Source organism: Camelus bactrianus, chromosome 2, assembly GCF_048773025.1.
Source record: "Camelus bactrianus isolate YW-2024 breed Bactrian camel chromosome 2, ASM4877302v1, whole genome shotgun sequence".
Lineage (NCBI taxonomy): Eukaryota > Metazoa > Chordata > Mammalia > Artiodactyla > Camelidae > Camelus > Camelus bactrianus.
This window is the reverse complement of record NC_133540.1, coordinates 42,035,023-42,056,124: the sequence shown is the minus strand read 5'-3', so window position 1 is coordinate 42,056,124 and position 21,102 is coordinate 42,035,023.

The window sequence follows — 21,102 nt, the reverse complement described above, 5'->3', positions numbered from 1 at the left end:
CTACAACATAGATTCTAGACCCAAATCTCTTTAGTATGTCTGTCCTCTTCCATTCCAATGAATTTAACCTGACAGAAGCTTCCTTCACTTTTTCACGTAACTCACTGCAACAATTTCTTTTTACTGGTCATCAAACCTCATCTCTCTCCCTTCTAATACACAAGGCATCAAACTTACCTTTCCAAAGTGCATAGCTATCATATTGTTTGCTTTACTAATTTAATTGGAGACCCCTCGTGTTATAGCAGGTGAAGTCTAAACTCCCTCCAATGTTAAAATGCCCTTTTCAGCCTCATTTGTGCTACTTCTCACCAGACCCTCTGGTCTACTCAGAAATAACCACTTGCCATCTCTTCGTGTTTCCTTGTCTTACTCCGTATTTATTTATCTTGTCAGATATGTTTCCTCCACATGCACTTTGAAAACTCCTCCTCTGCCTCCTGTATTTGGGCAGTTACCACCTTTCTGTGTTGTCTCCCTGACAGGTTTAAGGGTACAAAAGGAACAAGGTGTGCAAAAGGATGAAGTCCCTGCCCTCACAGAGACAGCATTCCATCCAGAACTGAAAACAGACAATAAACAATGAAGGAATAAAAAAATGAGAAAAATCACATGCTTGGAAATAAATTAAAAAGGTGGTGGCACTTGAATATAACTGGTGGGGTAAGGAATTTTAGAGAACAAGTCTTATGTTTGAGCCAGAACTTGCGCTGGAGCTTTGAACCAGTCAGTAATGGCATGTATGTATAGTTTTTTTCTCATTTGAGAATTCCAGAGCTAGGCTGTTGCTACAATGGTTTAGTTATTCAGTGATGAAACCAGTGATTACGTATCCCTCGCTTCTTGGATTTCTCCTTTAAGCTTGTTGCCTCACCTAATGGCGTCTGCATTTCCATTCATCCCACCTCTGCTCAAAGCAGAAAGAGGTAAAGAACACTTACCTCTGTTGTCTGTTTTTAGGGAAGCAACAGATTTCCCAGAAAATAAAAGCGTCCAACAAATTTTTGCTCACGTTGTATTGTCAGCAAATGGGAAATACGTATGCACTAGTAGCAAAGGGGTTTAAGAAACTGTAGACTATTATTGTTACATTTGGCTTGGGATAGATACGATCTCTTCCTCTATACAAAATTTTAAGCAAAAAGACAAGAGGTAGGCACACTGAATTGGCAGCTGTTAGTGAATGCCAAAGACTTTAAGGTTGAGAAATAGCATCCCAGGCCGACAGAACCTCCAGTGGGAAAGCCTTTCGTGTATCTGAGGAATAAAGATAGGATCCTGTGGCCTGATAGACAGATGAGGTATGGTAGGTGATGGACTGAGAGAAACAAAGTCTAGCTAATAATGTCTGTCTTTTGCTTAGGATCCTCATTACTCAAGTTGAGGACTACTTTTTATGCATTTCTTTATTCTAACCACCTTGCAGAGTTCCAAGCTAATAGTAAACTTCTTTTTTGTAATGAGTGAATTTAGGATAACACCTTATATAAATGTATCGAAGAGCTCTGTGAGTTCCTTTTTTATAAATAGTTTTAAGCTGTATTCACAGGAACATATGTTAATAGGTCAAAGTCTCATGACTGGTAATCTTCACTTTTAGCATAGATTTCTCTAAGGTTAACCTATTACGTGAAAATACAGAGACCTGCTTTTTAATTGTCAATTGCCTCAATTTCATAATCCCTCCTTATATATGTTGTTTAGTTTTATTTTATTTTTTGGCAAAAGAAGTCATATAAAAATATATTGGTATATTGTTCTCAATTATCTAAATAATTTCATAAGTTTTGTTTATTTTTAACTGTGGAGCTGTGATCATATTTAATATTTCACAGCTGTATGAAATATTACAAGTAACTTTGTTCAACAGTGTTTGACTAAGAAATTATAAACTCTGATTTTTAAAATTGGGCACTGAAATTTGATTAAATAGTCCATTTAACCAAATGTTACATTGAATATATGATGCATTGGCCCTATTTTAGGTGGGGTGCAAATTTATCATATGACCTGAAATAAAATGATTGACCCTATTATTTTCAAAAGAAATATGCTAAATTGCAACTAGTGTTACACCTCACATCAAATAGTGCATAATTTTTCTTTGTAATTGTTTTTTAAAAATTCTTCTTAAATACAAAGCACAAGGTCCAATGAGGAAAACACTAGCAGTAATTTTTCTTATAATAAAAGCTCTTTGTGTAAAAGTTGGTAATATGCTACAGTTGATTCATACTCAGTAACATACTACGTGTTATAACATTCAGAAAGGACTTTGTGCTTTATTTTTAATAAGATCTACAAAAACCACTAAACAGTTTCCAATTTCTGTTTCACTTCATTAAGAAAAAAGTATATATGTGTTTTTTGGTTAATTTTTTCCACATAAATTGTCTTCGGTAAATTTGTGTGTAATTAATAATAAATGTTTATAAAGCATGGAGTTATTTCAAGGTTCCCATGTACCTTAAACTGAATTATTTTGAAAGTCTAATTTTGGTTTCTTATGTTTCCCATCTGGTCTTCTTACATTATCATTCTATGATCTGTTTCCAAAATATTGCTGGGAAATGGAGTGTTGATTTCTTCTTTACTAAAATATATTTTCATTATTTTTGAAGTAATGAAAACATTTCTATTTTTGTTGAGTGAGATGACAACACCTTTTTCCATTATTTTATTTTTAGCTGGCTAAGTTTAAACTTGACTGCGTGCCTTTTAAAATTCAAAGTGAAATAATCAGACCATTTTACTTCCATTTGCCATCAGCTGAAAGATTAGTTACTTCAACTAGAGGACAATATAATCAATAATGGCTAAATTTATGCCCAAGATGACCATCCTTGAAGATACCCTTTTCCTTCTTGGAAGCATAGTAAAGTCCATCATAAATTTGGCCAGGAAAAAGACCCTAGGTTCCTTTTAAGTATCTATCACTCTCCTACAGTCCATTTTTATGGAAGGGAGGTAAAGCAATAAATCACAAACCATTAGTCATGAAAGGTCAATCATATCTTCCTAAAATATTCTATTCTATCACTTAAGGTTTAGTTTTTACATACAGCCAAGCAGGCTATTTTTGGCCATTTTCATACTAATGAGATCACTCAAAAGATTGCATCATAAAACTTGGAATTAACAGGATAATTTAGATTATATTATTTTCCTAGGTTAAGAAAGTAATTCAGTAGACTTATACTTCCTTTTGTTACTGAACTATAGTTTTAATCTTCATATGCTCCCAGAGTATACAAGTTACAGTACCCTATAAATATTAAATAATTATTCTAATGTTTATAATACTTCCAATTCAGAAGCAATTGGAGACAAAAAGCAAAATTTTACTATGTTTACCGTACTCATTCTAGAAATATGAAACTGCATCAACAATTGAAATTTAGGGGAAATACAAAAGTGACATAGTATTACTCTCTTATAACTGGAAGCAAAACCTGTTTAGTCTCCATAAAAAGCTACAGTCAGGTAGTCTGCAAACAAAATTATGTATATTTATTATTCTGACTATAAAACCTCCAAAAATACTTCAGTAAGGCATTATTTTCCTCAATTAAATGCTGACATTCCCTTAGGTACCATAATGTGTGTCTTTATAACTTCCCCCTACCCATTTCCATTTCGAACAAATTCAAATATGTATTTCTCTTCATTCATCACAAACTTGTTCTATTCTTTCAAATTAGAGTACAGCATTTCCCAGTAAATGCCATTCTGGTCTTAACTTCTTAACTCCCAGTGGTGGGTTCCGGAGAAGGCGCTGCTTCTAAGAGTCCTTCATGTAAGTAAGGGCTGCTTGAAGAACCGCATTAAATCCTCTTCTCTATAGACCGAAGATCTCTGTTTTCTTTAATCTTCTGCTGTTGTGCCAACTTTTGAAGTATTTTAACTATCATTCAAACCTTCCCCAAAGAACTTTCTCTTGAATTACATTGTTCAGAGATCGGTGCACTCTCCTAGCAAAATTCTGACCATTGTTCATGATGGCAAGAGAATTGCTATATTCGTTTCCTTCATCTCGCATCTCTATGTCAAAATATAGTCAAGTGTTATGATTTTTAATTTACAGTTGTGTCCTCTGGCACTATTATTTCTTCTCTCCTCAAAGTACTCTCCTCTCTTGGCTTTCGTGACCCTGCACCCCATTACTTGCATATGCGTATCTCTGTCTATGACCACTCAGTTTCACACACATGCTCTTTCTCCTCTGCCTGTACACTCTCTTTTCTTGGGCTCTGCCTCTGGTGTTTGTCTCTCTTTACTCTTCTTGGCTTTTCATATTCACATTTATAACAAACTATTGTTGCTATTACTGTGCTTTATGGGTTAAATGTCAGCCTTTCTCCAGATCTGCCCATCCTACCAGACATTCCCAGGTGGATGTCCCCATCTCTCTTCCATCTTTCTCTCAGCACCTGTCTCCAAATGCCAAAGTCTGAAACTTGGAAGCCTCTCTTTATCCCAAGTGCCACTGTCTTAGTTCAGGGAGTTCACGTAAGATTATTCAAATAGCTTCCTTATCCTTTCCTCTGTTTCTGGTTTCCCACCCTCTTCTCTTCCCCTTGCTGCTGACCTTTTCAGTTTATTTTCAAATATTGCCACAATATTTTATACAATGTGCCAATTAGATAGTGTGCTGTTCCCCTTGCTTGGACTACCTTCCTTACTCTCTGTTCCTAGTTTCATGTAAAATAATACAAACCATTTTCTAACTTCCAAGAAGTCTCTAGAGTATCCCATCTCGTTTCCACTAGAATTTGTGGGATTCCTATTTTATTGAATATAAAGTGCTGGTTGTGATTTCTATAGTATGACCAGATTCCAGCACTGGACTGCAAGGCAAGTCTCCTTTCATAGAATACTTTGAATATCTTGTGGAGTGCGCGGGCAAGGTAAAGGCTCAATGAGTATTTGTCAAAAATGAATGAATGAATAAATGAATGAATGAATGCAAAAAAAGTGTATGTATGTTCTTCATAGATAGAGCCTATCATGACAAATAGCTATCATAGGCAGGTATGATGGTAGAAACTTAAATTTTCCTATTCATTTCAGAGATTTTCATATTGTAGGAAAGTATTAATGCTATCTCAATTATATGAAATATTTCAATTTAAGAATCTATTTAAAGAGCTTTCTTTTCAGTATGTAAAATGCTCAGATGTCCTGTTTATGTCATCTTTCTTCACATGGAATAAGTTTGACAGATACTTAATAATAAATGAACTAATTAGAAGATTACATGAAGAATAAAAAGCAAGAAAAAGGGAAGTAGATTCTTCATTCATGAGATTCTCTCCCATGGAAAGTGCTCAGCTCATGCTGACAACACTTTTGCCGTTCAGTAAAATTAGTTCAGTTGCTTATATGGGATTGCATTTGGTTACATACATCACATACGTTTATGTATTTCTTTGCATATAGCAGTGGTTCTCAAGCATTTGGTCAGTAACTCTTTAACACATTTGAAGATTATTGAGGACACCATTGAGCTTTTGTTTACATAGGTTTTATCTTTGATATTTTCCGTATTGAAAATAAAAATAAAATTTTAAATATTTCTATGGTATTTATTATAAAAATAAAAATCATTATATGTTACCATAAATTATATGCTTTTATAAATAAAAACTGTATTTCCAAAAAGAATTGACAAGAGTGGCCTTATTTCACAACATTGTAAATCTCTTTAATGTCTAGATATTACAAGGCACATGGATTCTTATAACTGCTTCCACATTCAATCTCTTGCTATACGGTTCTATGATTAAACAATATGAAGTAAACAGCTGTATAATATATACAGGTATGTAGTTGGAAAAGGAGAGGTATTTTAAGTCTTTTCAGATAATGTGGATGTTTTTCTTTGATACCACACTACCACCTGACAAATTGTTTCTAAAAGTTAGTGGCAATGCAGAAGCTACGTCAAAAATATTTTTGAACTCTGTGTTATTATGAATAGAGTTTTGACATCTTGGACCACATGAAGGTGTCTCAGGGACTCTGAACCATACTTTGAGAATCACAGGCACATAGAATCATGTAATTTGAGAGGTCTTACTATGTACAAGGCATGGTATTAGGTGCTCTGGAAGATAACAAAAAAGAAGGCCAGCCAGTTACAACTAGGAAAATGTTGCTCAGTTTAGGTGCTGAAACAATGGAGGCTGTAGAGAACCGAGTTTGACAACGTATAGAATCCACATCTTTCCTAAATCTTGGTTGGCCCTTCAAATTGCACATGATACTCCAGACATAGCACTTTAGGTGCAAGATAACATGGTTTATATAAGAGCAAAGTGTTGGAATTATAATGTGAAGGAAAATATTTTATTTCTTCATGTATTTCTTGAAAGTAGTATTAAATTAAGGAAAATAACAATTTGAAAGTCACTAATGGAAATAATAATTTTGAAATATTGTCAATTCCTGAATTTGTATTTTTTAGGTACTTTACTTGATGGTTATGATTGCATGATATCATTTTGTACCAATGAAATAAAATTATAAGTACCTGCTCTATACTGAAAAGTATATTAGTTTCATATATCTTGGAGAAGGCTACATGAATTGTTGTGTATGTAAGTTTCAAATACCTTGGATATAAAAGATGTAGTGAACTATGTTTTTTTTTATGTATTTGTATGACTTTTGAAATATTGTCATTTTTTAACATCTTTCTTTTGTCTGCTTAGCATGTTATTCTACACCTTTCTTCTAAAAATCACCACATCTCCTTTAGAGAACTTCTCCCCAACTACCTGTGGCTCTGGTGGGATTATCATTCATTGCACCTAGACCTGGGGTGTAGGCGTTCAGTCCAAAAACCTTTTTACAATGAATTAACTTGTGATGGTATTCTATTCTTAGCAACCTAATGAATATTGATTAAAATAGAAGGTGCTTAATAACTTTCCTTCAAATGGATATTGAATAAATTAAATAAATCCATTTAAAAATTATCTCTGGAAATTTCTTACTTCCTCCACTGTACTGAAGTTGAGTATCCAAGAAATATTATATGGAGGAGATAATGGAAGATAATTCCACGTTCCAATTCAACCTCTGCAATATTGTAGAAAAAACTGTCTAATGTCTTTCATAAGTGGTCATCACCCGTGCCTTTTCTTTTGAAAAGCTAATCTAAACTGTCATTTTATTCAATATTTGATTTATAGCACTCCTCAAATATATTTTATGTAAAATTAAAAAATTTCAGAATAATTAATGGCAGTTGTGAGGAACAAATTTCTATCTGAGAGTTTATAGATTACTTCTGAGCACCTAAAAATATTCAATACTTTGTTAAGATTTGGCCACAAAGCTGACAATTAGTTCATTTCTTTAAAAAAAATTGATTGTACTGATAATGAGCACTTGTCTGAAGTCTGGCAACTTTAGGTTAGTACTGAAAATGGAGTTTTCTGTGTCCTACTTGTGAGTCCTGAAAGAGATTAGCAGCTCTTCTAAGAAAAATTTCTACATAATGAGCCATAAAAGACCCTGACTGCCACAGTGAGCTGGATTACATGTGGTAGTATTTTGCATAAGTAAATATGCCTCCTGAAGTATCTATATTTTTACTAGGCAGTGATCTAAATTTCCAAATAAACAGAATACTTTATGAAGCTAATATACACGCAGATCTTAGGTTTTCTGATGTAAAATGGTGTCAAGATAATTTCATTTTGAAAACCTTCTATTTGCTTAGAAAATATTCAGCGGGAAAATAAATTTTCAGTTCATTTCACTAATACTACAAGAAACAATGCACTTCCTTTATTGTATAACATTTCATGTAATCAACATTTGTATGTATTATACAACAGGGGGAAAAGTTATCTGCTAACATTTTGATTATTACTACTATCAATCCAATTTATAGTGATTGGCACAAACTGTTCATAATTGCCATATACCAACAAAATGCTTTATGCTTTATTTTATCTCACACAAAGTTTGAGATTTTGAAGCGCTTTCATTTACAAACTGACTTTAATTTTCTTCAAGTCTGAACCTCCTTTTCGGATGGTACTGACTTTTTCTTACTTATTTACAAGAAATGTTAGCTATTTCTATAGTTTTGTCATTTCAAGAATGTTACACAAACACATGCATATAGTATGTAGCCTTTGGGAATTGGCTTTTTTCACCCAGAATCATTCCTTGGAGATGTACCCATATTGTTGCATGTACCAACAGTTCATTTCTCAACTACCTCTGAGTGGTACTTTGTGGTATGGAAGTCGCACAGTTTGCTTAGCCATTCACCCACCGAAGAGCATCTGGGTTGTGTCCACTTTTTGGCAACATGAATACAGTTGCTTTAAACATTCATGTACAGGATTTTGTGTGAATCCAATTTTTTTTTTTCTGGGTTAAAATGCCCCAGAGTATAATTCTTGGGCTGTATGATAATTGCAGTTTTAGTTTTTTAAGAAACTGCTGAACTCTTTTCCAGAATGTCTATATTATTTTTTATTCTAAGCAGTTTCATTGTATCTATGCTGGCATTTGTTATTATCATATTTTAAAATTTTAGCTATTCTGATAGATGTGTAGTGATACATCCTTGTAGTTTTAATTTCCAATTTTCTTAATGCCTAATGATGCTGAATATTTTTCATGCACTTATTTGGCATCCATATATCTTCTTCAGTGAAATTTCTTACGTCTTCTGCCCGTTTTAACGGATTTTTTGGTTTTTACTGTTGAGTTTTGAGAATCCTTTGTATAGTCTAGATACAAGTCTTTTGTCAGATATGTGGTTTGCAAATATTTTCTTCTAATCTTTAACTTACTTTTTTTTCCAGTTTCTTTAAGGTCAAATTTAGAAATTTTTGCCTTTATGGCTAGTGTTTTTTTGTGTTAAGTTTAAGAACTCTTTGTTTATAGCTGTAAATCCTGAAGAGATATATATGTATATAATATACTATATTAATGTATATGCATATATGTATATATACATACACACACACACACACACACACACATATATATATATATATATATATATATATATATATATATATATATATATATATATATAATGGTTATTAGCTTGTTCTTGGCCAAAAGAACTAAAGAATATCTGGATTGCTGTATTTTCACAAGAAATTATGAATTTCTCATGTATGTGTATCTGGAGTTGGCAAAAAAGATCCAGCTAAAAGGTTAGCACTGGCCCTGGAGTTAGAGCAGGAAAGCAGTGCAACAGACAGAGATGGGTTTGTGCTCGGCCTCGGGGCCATGATGCTGCTGCACACCTACCCACGTAAGTCAATTAATCGTACTTTCCCACAGGAAAAGGGAGGGAAGCAGATCCTTCCATTCACAAAGAAGTGTGGGATACTTAGATTTGCTTAAATATAATCCCTGCCCCTTCCTGAGTAGTACAAGTACTTTATCACAGTAGAAGAGACAGGTGTACAAAATATAAGAAATATTCTAGAAAGTTAAATAATGACAGAACTGGCGAAGTGGTAGTGTAAAAATATTGAATCAAAGGTGAGGTGTATTGCAGGAAAGAACTTCAAGCACGCCTGAAGCTTGTTTCTTCTCCTCCGGTTAAACTGCCTTCATTTCCAAGTGAATGAAGTTAGACACGCACAGAATGTGCTGGAGTTTTTAAGAGCTTAGGAACGTTATCTAAATACAATGTACTGATCTGTCCTCTGCTCTGTCTATATAGCTTCTCTTGAACAGAAATTTCTTTAAAAGGCTTTATATTAAGATAACTTCTAACTTTTCATTGTTTTTGTTGATTTTCTACAATCAAGTGCTATCATTCCTATCAAGAAAGTTATACAAAATGGCATTGTAAATAGTGACTGGTTTTGCAAAGGGGGATAGTACTTTAGATTGGAGTGTAAATGAAAAGTTTCTCACAGGGAGTGTCATTGGAGCTAAACTCAATACTCATTCAGTACGCAAAAATCAAGTGGAAAATTCCAGGGAGATTAAAGTATAAGGAGAAAGAAACTGGGGTTGGCAGAAAAGAAAGAAGGTCAGTGTGGATGAAGTGGAATGTAGGAAAGGGGGCAGGTAGGAGAAGAGGGAAGGAAGAGACCAGATCATGGAACAAACTTTAAACCATAATAAGAAATTTGCATTTGATTTGCTAGGCTTTGGGTTGTATGTAGCAGCGTGGAATCATCCAGGTGGCTGTGTAGAAAGCATCACAGGGATGTGTGGTAGGAATTGACACTGGCTCTCTCTAGACCGAGTTACATCTTCTGCCTATTTGCTAGGGTTGGAAAGCTAAATTTTTTTTTATAGACTCCTCTTTAACTGAGGCTCTGGATACAAAGAAGATTCTGTCCATTAGATACTACATGGAAGGAGGAAGCGAACTGGATACTAACTCCTGGGGCTCCTGTATTTGGCAGATCCAACAAAGTTGTGGAAATTTTGATGAAGCTCTAACCCGAGGCCTCCTGAGTTTCAAGAGAAATAGCAGAAGAGAAAACCTCTTGATCTGATACTGAATCCCTGAATTTGGGGGAGGAGAGTGGAATCAGGGACATCAGTGTTAGGATTCCGTTACAGGAATCTAGAATTTTGAGGATGGCTGAATTACAACATTAGTTGTGGAAATGTTGACAGGTGATCATGTATGGGAAGCATTTAGAAGGCAGAGGTGTATGGTGGCCAGGGTGGGGGGAACGCTCTGTTTAAGGGCTTCCAATTGGTCATTTTCACTATAATAGCTCCGACTCTACAGGTCAGGGAACCAAGAGAGTATTTGGTCAACAGCTAAGTATATGCATTCTCATTATGTATTAAGGAACTAAGAAATGATCAGTACCTGTAGGTAATCATCAAGAACTGTGAAGAGTCTGATTTTGCCTGATTTTCAAGCTAATAAGGTAGCCTGCCACGATTTCATGGTTGCTGACAGATCTGAGACAAAAGACAGTCAATTACTGACAGCAATAGCTGTTTGCATCGGTTCCTCCAGCCCTGATTACCACAGGGTAATGTGATGATGCCTCAGTTTCCCTCATTGAATTGGAAGACTGAGTGATTATACTATTTTAAAAGCATAGATCTGATAGGTAAAATCTCACTTAAAACAATCTTGTTAGAATGCTAACATAGCTATAATTGTAAATGATATTCATATGGTCATGTATCTAAGCTGTGTGTTGGAATGAATGAACTTTTCTGTTTTGAATGCCCATATATGTTGTGTGGATTTAAATAACTTTCGTTTGTTTTTCTCTTACTCCTACAACGCTGATCACGACTCTGAACACTCTTTTCAAGTCAACACGAACTTTTATACAACCAATTTTGTGAACGCTGACTCTTTCAGCTCATTTTCGGGAGAAGTAAGAGGTGTAGATGATGCATAGCTGTGAAAATCAAGTAGTATTTCTTACTGACTTTCAGACTGTTTCATGTAATGTTCTAATTGAGTTTCTCAAATTAAAAATAACTTTGTAAGAAATGCAATTTACATTGTAGCCTAATATCTATAAATGCATACGCAGGGACACAGAAATAAACAAGACCAAAAAACAAGTTTCATAAAGCACTTCTCGGCTCTACTGCATGTGATTTATACGTCTGGTATTTATGGGCGCATTTTCTGTTTTATAACCTTGCGTGTTGAGTAAAAACTAAATAATGTATGTCAAATCCACAGTTTGAAAAACATGAATTTAATAAATGCCAAAAAAGGAGAACACTTTTAAGCAAGATGGGTTTATAAATTGCATTTGCGCTTTTATAATCAACTATAATTGTTCAGCCAAAGGGTGGACAAATTGCTATTTCTTTGGAAGAAAGACCTTTCCTCATAAAGCATATCATTGCCCTTCTGAGTAGAATGGCATTTGGGCCTTAATTAATGGTCACGGGTAACTCTAACACGTATCAGTGGGATTTAGTGAGATTCATTTTTAAACAATAAACAACAAGGATTCGACAAAAATATTTCTTTTTCCATCAGAACAATGACAATAACAAAAAATATACTTTGGATCAATTTGTAGAACATAAAGGCAAATTCCGTGTCATTATTTTAAAATCCTATCCTTGTCTGCAAATAGGAGCCCTTTTAACCTACTGTAGCCACCTTATTTGGCCCATTCAACTTTTAATGCCTTTCGATCACATTAAAATATCCAGTTGTACCTCCAAAGATAAAATTTTGTATTAAGTTACATTTATATTAAGAGTGGTTCCCAAGTGAGTTAGAAAAAAAATAGTTTTGAAAATGTTTAAATCAATTTCATTATTATTAACATAAGTATATTATCTTTCAAAGCATCTATGAGCCATTATATTGGCTTAAATAGCACATGCTGATGTACCCCACACTCAGTATACACAAACACACATCATGAGAAACGATTCTTCTGGTGACTTTCTCTTTGCCTTCTTTCCCTAGCAAGTAGATCTGTGGCTGGCATATACTATGTACTCAATCAATAGTTTTAATTAACTGAATAGCACTATAATAGTCTTATATAATCATATTTTCATAAATTATGATATACATTAAATGTTATATTGACTGAGAGGAAATAGCCTTGCAAGAAAGTAAAAACTTCAAGAAAGAAACAGTGCTATTTTAATGAGTTATTGATGAATTGCTCCAGGAAGGCAGAAAAGCATTTATATACTGGAGCTAGTTTAAAGACAGGTGACCTTTTAAGAGATTAGTTAACCTTTCAGAAATTTTGGAGAGTTACTGTTTTGAAAGATAAAGGTCAGGGCAGAACTCAGAATGCAGTCATTGTCTCCTCTGTTTGTTGCTATGCCTCTTAATTTCCAATAAATTAATTCAAACGGAGAGACTGTTCAGAAGTAGATTTGTTTTTAAGATGAACGAACAGTATTGGTTTCAAGTATTTTGCAGGTACTAGATAGGAATAATCAAAACATGAAAACTCAAACTCCTAACTTATCTGTGAATTTCACCTCTCATTTTGTGCTACGGTTACAAAGACTAAACGCTTTTGATTAAAGAAAAAAGCATGATGCTTCTGGTTATTGTTTCTCTTTAAGAAAAATTCATTTCATCTTTGGTTTCACCCCCCCAAAATCTTTTTTTTTCTCTCAGACTTAGTCATTCTAATTCTTTCCCTATAAGACCCTGCAGTCATAAACCCAGTGTTTACATATTTCCTTAGATGTGTTAACACCAAAAGGAAAATTGGGCTGAGTGTTTAGAAAACAGTAGTATGAAATAGCATTTCTGTGCCAAGCTTTCAAATACTTGAAATGCTTTAGGAAATAACTGAAACATATTTTAACATTTATAGATGTTGGTCAGGTTGTGATAAGCAAAGGATCATTAACCTGACCTACACGCTCTCTTTCTTCTTTGTAGTTCCCTATATTCATATTTTAAAATGCGTACAATAGGCAGCTTGACCTATTCATTTCAAAAGAAACCACCCTCTAGTTTGGAAATAAAGAAAATGTGTTTTTCTGCTAGATTTGATGATATTTACAAAGAGGTCAAGCCAATTTTATATTACCTGAACATATAACTTAGTTTCTGATGTTTTATTCATATTCGACTGTGAAACAAATATACATAACACAGTGCCCAGACTTAAGAAAGCACACAAAAATCAAAGGGCAAACATCATATTGTAACAACTATAGTCCTATTTGAATAAGCCAGCACTATTTTGGAGATAGCAATAAGCGCACTGATAGAATTTTCACCTACTCACAAATCTGTCCATATTTTTACAATAAACTTCAGTTTATATGATTATTATTCACTAGTTCTCACCATTTCAGCTTCAGTGTAGTCCTAAAAATTAAAGAAATCTTGATTAATGTTTGAATTGTTTGGACAGTCATTAAACAAGCACAGAGAGGAAAGGAGAAGGAAATTGAAAGTTAGGTGAATAATATTTTTAATAAGAGTTTTTTCAGTGTAATTCAGTATTGACTTTATTATTATATGAAAGTGTCTTTGAATGGTGGAATAGTATTAAAAACATGGGCAACATCCTTATTGGTACACAATAATTATGTAAGAAAGCCGTATTGATGACAACTGCCAAGTAACGTCTCTCATGATAAAAAGTCAGGGTAACCAGACATTTTTTTGGTAACCAGATTCTTTCATCTAACAATGTAATATTTCCGAGTGTGTGCACTTTGTGCTTCCGGGCTGAGATGACTGCTATAGTGTCTGAAATTAATCACATTCTAGGCAGTTGAATAAAGGGATGGACAAAGACAAACTGGCAAGTTGGTCCACCATATGTCTTTAACCCTCAGTATATTAATAATGTGCAATGTATCTAATTTTAGTTTTTGTTTTTATTTTTGAACATTTTAAACTATTTGCCATGAACAATATTCTAGGAGTCTTCTGAACACCAGTGAGTTTTTTTTAGTATTATAATAAAATTCATTGTATCTTACAATTACTTGTATGAATTCATTGGATTCTCTTATAAATCTCAGATACATTATGGGTTCTTAACTTATTTTTTGGATGTCTTGAAACTTTTTGCTGCCATCATCTTAGGAATTATTTCATCACTCAGCAGTTATTCTAAACTATGCTAAAAAGACTCATATGAAAAGATGCTATAATAATATCACCAGGCTATTATTCAGTTGTTCTCGGTATTATATTATTACTTCAAGAAGGTACAAAGGAAACTAACCAATGGTCTGCTTTTAGCTTTCATTGAACACAACTGGAAATTCAGAGTTTCTCATTTTCCACCTATAAGGGCACAGAGAATAAAATTGGTGACATTAGATGTTTGGCAATCATTAGAAGATAAACACAAGGAGACATAAAATTGTCTAGAGCTACACTGAGCTATTAAAAGCCATATGTAGCTAGTGAGCCCCTGAAATGTACTCAAATCAAGATGTGCTGTAAGCATAAACTACACATCATGTTTTGAAAACTTGTATGAAACAAGAGAAAGCAAAATATCTCATTATAATTTATATTTATTTCATGTTGGAATGATAATATTTTAAAAGTATTAAATTAAATTAAATGTACTGTTAAAATAGTTTCAATCTTTTTTTTAACATTTCCAATGTGACTACAAGAAATTTTAAAATTACACTTTTGTCTCATATGATTCTATCGACAGCAGCCTCCTAGACTCTAGCAATGATAGTAAAATTGATCCCACAAACACAATCTGAAGACTATGCATTTTCAGGCTACAATAGCCTCATTGCATTTTCTCAAATGTAAGAATCAATTTGTAAAATATAAATTTTTTAGTAAATAAAATATATATGACATCCTTATCAAGGGAGTCATTCAACAGAAGGACTTCATCATACAATACATTTCTAGAAGACTTAGACTGCTCTCTTTTGCTGCAAGGAAGAATGGCAGTACCCTTTCGGCCTTTACGACATTTGTGCTCCAAGATATACGTGAAACAAAGAGGTTTATTATACTTACTTTTTATTAAACTTTCTAATAAAGATTTTTTTTTTTACTATCCCTTCATTCTTACTCTACATTATATATAAAATGACTTCAAAATTCAAAAAGTCCTTTGGAGCCAGATGGTGATGGCTATTTCCTGGTACACTGAAGGCTAAGGATTTTCTTCCAGAAGCTGTCACTCAACAATTCACATATTTCACTATCCAGAACTCAGTCACGTCTCCGGGTAAGGTGGTTGCCAGGAACTGAATAATTCATTTTGAATGACTATGTACTTGGCCAAAACACTTAGAGGTTTTTATTCTAAAGGAGTAGGAGAGGGTAGATATTGGGGGAGACATATCCCAGTCTCTGCCAAAGAGCCTAATTCACATTTCCCCCTAACTTTGAATTAGAACATTTGACAAAGATGCTTGAATACTTACCCCTTGCAGGTATGATTAAAACTGCACCAGGACCCCAAATTTGTTGCCCTTTATTTAAATGGGAAGGAAACAACAACTTATTATTTGTTTTACATTTTCTAAACCTACTCTCAGGAATCCCTCCCCTCTGTTGTTACTGGAGTGAAGAGATTCTTAAACATTCTGGTTAGGGTATCTTGATCTGCAATTATTTGAGGCAATTTTTCTGTATTTTAACCAGTCTCTTTATAGCCACCTCCTTCTCCCTCTCTGCCTTTCCCAGAAGCTGTCTGAGTGTGAAAGTTTCTGCAACCCCTGGATGGAGGAGGAGACTCCATAACATAACACAGAGCTTATTCCTTTGTCCTTGAGTTGGACTCAGCTCCAAGATTGTTGGCTTGAGTGGTCTCCAAATTGCTTGTACTTGTATCTGTCAAGATGACCACTGATGAAATTTTCCATTCTTTCATTGGGTGAGTGCCCAGTGCTTCTTCCTGCCAAATCCAGTTTTAATCGCCAAGACTCTTCCTGAGTTTCAGCCATGTCCTCCACCTGGCGCCCGGGTTAGAACGTCCATTCATTATCACCCTTCAGGGTAACGTCATCTCTCTCCTTGCATGACACACCTATGTATCTCAACTCAACCTTGAGCTATGCTGGAAATTTGAGGATCATTTTCCTGATGAATAGAACCTGTAAAGCCCTTTGCAATACTACTCTGGTCCTCTCTCAGCCTGCCACGTCATGCTGTCATTTTTAGTTTGTTTTAGATCTTCTGGCTTAATCTGGGAATGCCTACTTAGTGGGCTTCTCACAAAATTCCAGAAGTGGATCAGGGTACGGTCTCTTGTCTTTCTATTTGAATCATGCAACATCTCACTTTCTAGGATCTGGTCTCGGAGGATAGGAGCAGGAACATCTTTGTCTGATTATATGAATTCCTTACAACTATCCCCCCTTACTCTCCTTCTCTCCTTCTCGGAACAGGCCTGTTCTATTTTACTTTTCGTTTTTATCTGGTGGAGACATTCTCTAGGCTATCATAGCCCTCTTTTCCGATTTGAATTCATCTCTTTCATCCCTTACAATTAAAAAAGCACCAAGGAGGTAGGTGGTAAAACCTTAACTAGAACTAAAATGATTACTTGAGAATATTTTAATCCTACTATGAAATTACCTGTAATTAATTTAGATCAAAAATAACTATAAGAAAGTAAGGGTTTTTAAAAAAAATTTTGTATGATTTATATGCAAGTCAATTGTTAGATGCTCTTTGGCATACACAAAGTTGAAGACACATTATCTCACCTCAGGTCCCCAGTACATGGCCGATCAGTTATAGAGAGGATACGTGTAAAACTCTTAGGTGATATATGGCATGCCAAGTGAGTTCTATAGGGGCTGAGAAGTAGAGCCCATGATTTCGGACTAGTACAGAGCAGGCAGCACAAAGAGGTTGATATTTGAAGGGGACCTTAAATAAGTGCCCGTTTAGTTAAATATAGAGTAGAATTGGGGATTATTTGGGTTAAACTGTATTGCAATGAGTAACCAGTGCTCATTCTATCCATAATACCTAGACAATTATAAAGGCTCAAAATGTTTTAAGTATTGATAATACTATGATTCAATGGAAATGAAAGACGGAATGCATTTGTGGATCTGAAATTAAGGCACTATGAGAATTTAGATATTCTCACGAGTCATGAAGAGTAAACAAACTTTTGAGATGGAAGTGGGCAAAACGGTTGCCCAAATATCCATTCCTCTACCCTGGGCAAACTCCCAGACCAGAAGTGGGTTTGTGAGGCATTACGCCCTGGCAAGCCTGTTTATTTGCTTTCACTCTCCCCTAGAACAGGGATGAACGTGGCCTTCTGCGCTTCGATTGTGTGTAACTCCCCTGTGAATGCCAGAAAGTAAGTTTGCCAAGGTTTCATAGTTTGCTGTCAGGCAAAGTGAGCTCAGACAGTACAAAGAGAACAAGAAGGAAGTAGCTTTTATAAACAGCTTTAAATGGACGTATTGACTAATTCTAGTTAATTTTAGATCACTTCACAGAGAGATAGCCTTGGTTCGTCCCTTGATATATCGGCATTGTTATGTGTCTTTAGAAAATATTCCTCAGAAAAATGTCATAGGTTTATCTTTGCCTCCTTCAGTTCTCATATAATCCAGAAAACCTTGTAAAAGACCATCTGTCTGACAAAAACATCACCCTTTGAATCTGGAAATTCTCTCAAACATATGGTTTAGATAAGAGATTTTACCTTAGAATTCCCCCAAAAAGGAAAAAGAAGACACTAATGAACTTACGCACAAAACAGAAACAGACTCACAGACATAGTAAGCAATCTTCTGGTTATGGTGGGAAAGAGGGTGGGAAGGGATAAATTTGGGAGTTTGAGATTTGCAAATGATAACCACTATACATAAAAATAGATAACAAGTTTCTTCTGTACAGCTCAGGGAACTATATTCAATACCTTGTGGTAACCTTTAATGAAAAAGAATATGAAAATGAATATGTGTATGTATATGTATGACTGAAACATCATGCCGTACACCAGAAACTGACACATTGTAACTGACCATACTTCAATAAAAATAAAATAAAATAAAATCATAATAGATACAAAGGAAAGAAGCTTGGAAGTTAAGGTAGTCATTACTCCCTCCCCCAAGCACAGTTGCTTGGCCTGAACTAAGGATAAGTCAGGCCTGAACATCTGACTCAAACTGGGCAAATCAGCATCCTTCCCAGGATAGCAGCCGGCACTACCTTCCTGGTAGTGGCGGTACGAGGTGCTAGGGTGTTTGGCAGTCCTGATCGAGGTCAAGCTGAAGAAGCTGGTCTGCACAAAAAAGAAGAAACATCCGGAAATGACAGACAAAGGTGAGTAGTAAGAGGAAAAGGGGATGGGGAAGGGGGAGAGAGATGAGAAAAAGAAAGAAAGATGAACAGAGTGATGGAGGGAAGGAGAGAAGAAGGAGAGAGATGGGTCTGTGAAATCCCCTTTCTTGCTTAAGAACATATCAAATTAGTTGTGTCTCACTTGTAGTTGAAAAGTTTCCACGATTACGACACAGCTTTCTGGAATTGATGTTGATTTCTTACAGTGTCCATGATGATTTTTAAATGATAGTTTAGCTAACATGTTTATTTGAGACTCATATACAATTTTTTTTCAAATTAAATTCACACTTTGGTCACAAAAATTACTAAGCTCTGATTACCAAATACAGATTCAATATTTATTATGTGAATAAAAATCAGCCATTTGAAGTCACTGACCTGGGAACTGCATTTGAAAACAAGTTGGAATAAGAATACTGCAGGAGTTTTTCTCTCTCTCCTTTTATAAATCAGTCTGTCTTAGTATTTTCTAACTAGCTTTCCCATACTTTGTCTTTTATGTTCTGAGTCTACCTTCTAAGTTTCATATTAGCAAGATAATTTAACTTATGTGTTTATACAGACTATCATCACCTTATCTCTGAGATTTTCAAATTAAATAGTGTTCTGTAATAATGAATCACACAGTGGAGTAAATTAGTAGCTTGCATATGACTCTCACTGAGTTAGTGAAAGTATTGAACAAACGAGCAAATATATTAACATGTTTTAATATTTTGTCAGCTCTGTTCAATTAAATACCTGATTATAGCACTTAAAATAACACTTTTAAAATATTAAAAAATTGTAGTGTTACTGAAGAAAAGATATCAAATAGATTGTTTTCTACTTTTCTATTATAATTGCAACTTTATCACCTGGGATATCTTTTTTCTTTTCCTTTCAATGAGTTTTTCTTCCAATGAGTAGCACATCATGATTTTAAGAACTAACACTAAAAAAGAAGAAAAAGCAAACATTTGTCTATAACTTTTACATAATGAAAAATGTCATTGGTGGTCATTCTTAGCATTCAATATTGAGGAAAATGAAAATATGCTTATTTTATTAAAGATGATACTCTAGTTATTAGAAATGAATTAATTCTTACAAATGAAGTGTAGGTTGATAATTCAGCTAAGTATTTCTTATTTGATTAAAACATTATTTCTTTTCTTCTTACTTCAGTTGTTCTTTTTTCCCTCCCTCTTTTCCTCCCTCCTTCCCTCCTTTTCTCCGTTTCTCCTTTCCTTTCACAAATGGTACCGTGTGCTCATTCTGTACCAAAGACTCTGCTAGGAGAAAGGAACAAGTAAGTAAGAAATTGCAAATAAGGGCAAGTTCTCCTGTCAGCGTAGAAGTTTGGCCCTAAGGTTTCATAAATTCACTTATGAAATGTTCAAAACTGAGTGTGCTAGAGGTGGGGAGGCAATCCCAAGGAAGGATAATTTAAACTGATGATGAGTATATATCAAAGTAAAAGAAGGTGAGTGTCAGGGGAAAACATTTCCCAGAAAGAAAATAGCCTTCTCAGAGGTAAAAAGTTGAGCTAGAACATAATGAACCTGGCACTTCAGTGGTACTGAAAATAATTTAGAAACATACTTAGCATGCTGCCCTGGGTCTTGATTCTGAACAACTTGTAAATCATGTTAAGAAGTTTTGACCTAAATCTGAACAATTAAAGGGTTTAAACAAAAGATCGGTATAATAAGTTTGGCACTGGGTGAAGGATAGATTGAATGATGGGTTTAACAACCAAGCCCAGAGAGATTAATTTGAGGTTGTTTCTGCAAGGCAGGTGAGATAGTGGCCAGAATAGGAACAGAAACAACAGACACTGAGAAAATGAAATCACACTGGGAGAAATCTGGGAGGTGAAATTGATAGAAATTAGTAACTGTGTTAGGAGTTAAGAGCAAGGGGAAAACAAGTCCAAAGTTTGTAACTTAAGGACCACTGTCCTTTGCTGTCATAAGGAGCATAGGTTTTGAAGGTAAAATGATTCATAAATTTATATGGGGACATGACATTTAATAAGACTTAGGCAGGAGATAATCATTTTACAGAGCATAGAGGTAACTGAACACCCTCTGTGTGTCTAGAGAGACAGCATACAGAACACCAAGGGCCAAGGTCAAGACAAGATAGAGAGGTCCAGCCGTGTTCGCAGTGAAGATTTTATCACATATTTTGTTTCTCTCTATACATATCAGTTTATGTTGGCTTTATACTGGAATTAAGTTCAAAGTTCAGTGCTAATTATTAATCTGTGTCAAGTAAACGAGTGGAATACAAAACTATAATAGGACATGAGTGGGAAAGCAGAGGAACTCGTGGAGCTGGACACTCCAATTGAAGTCATATCACTGAACAAG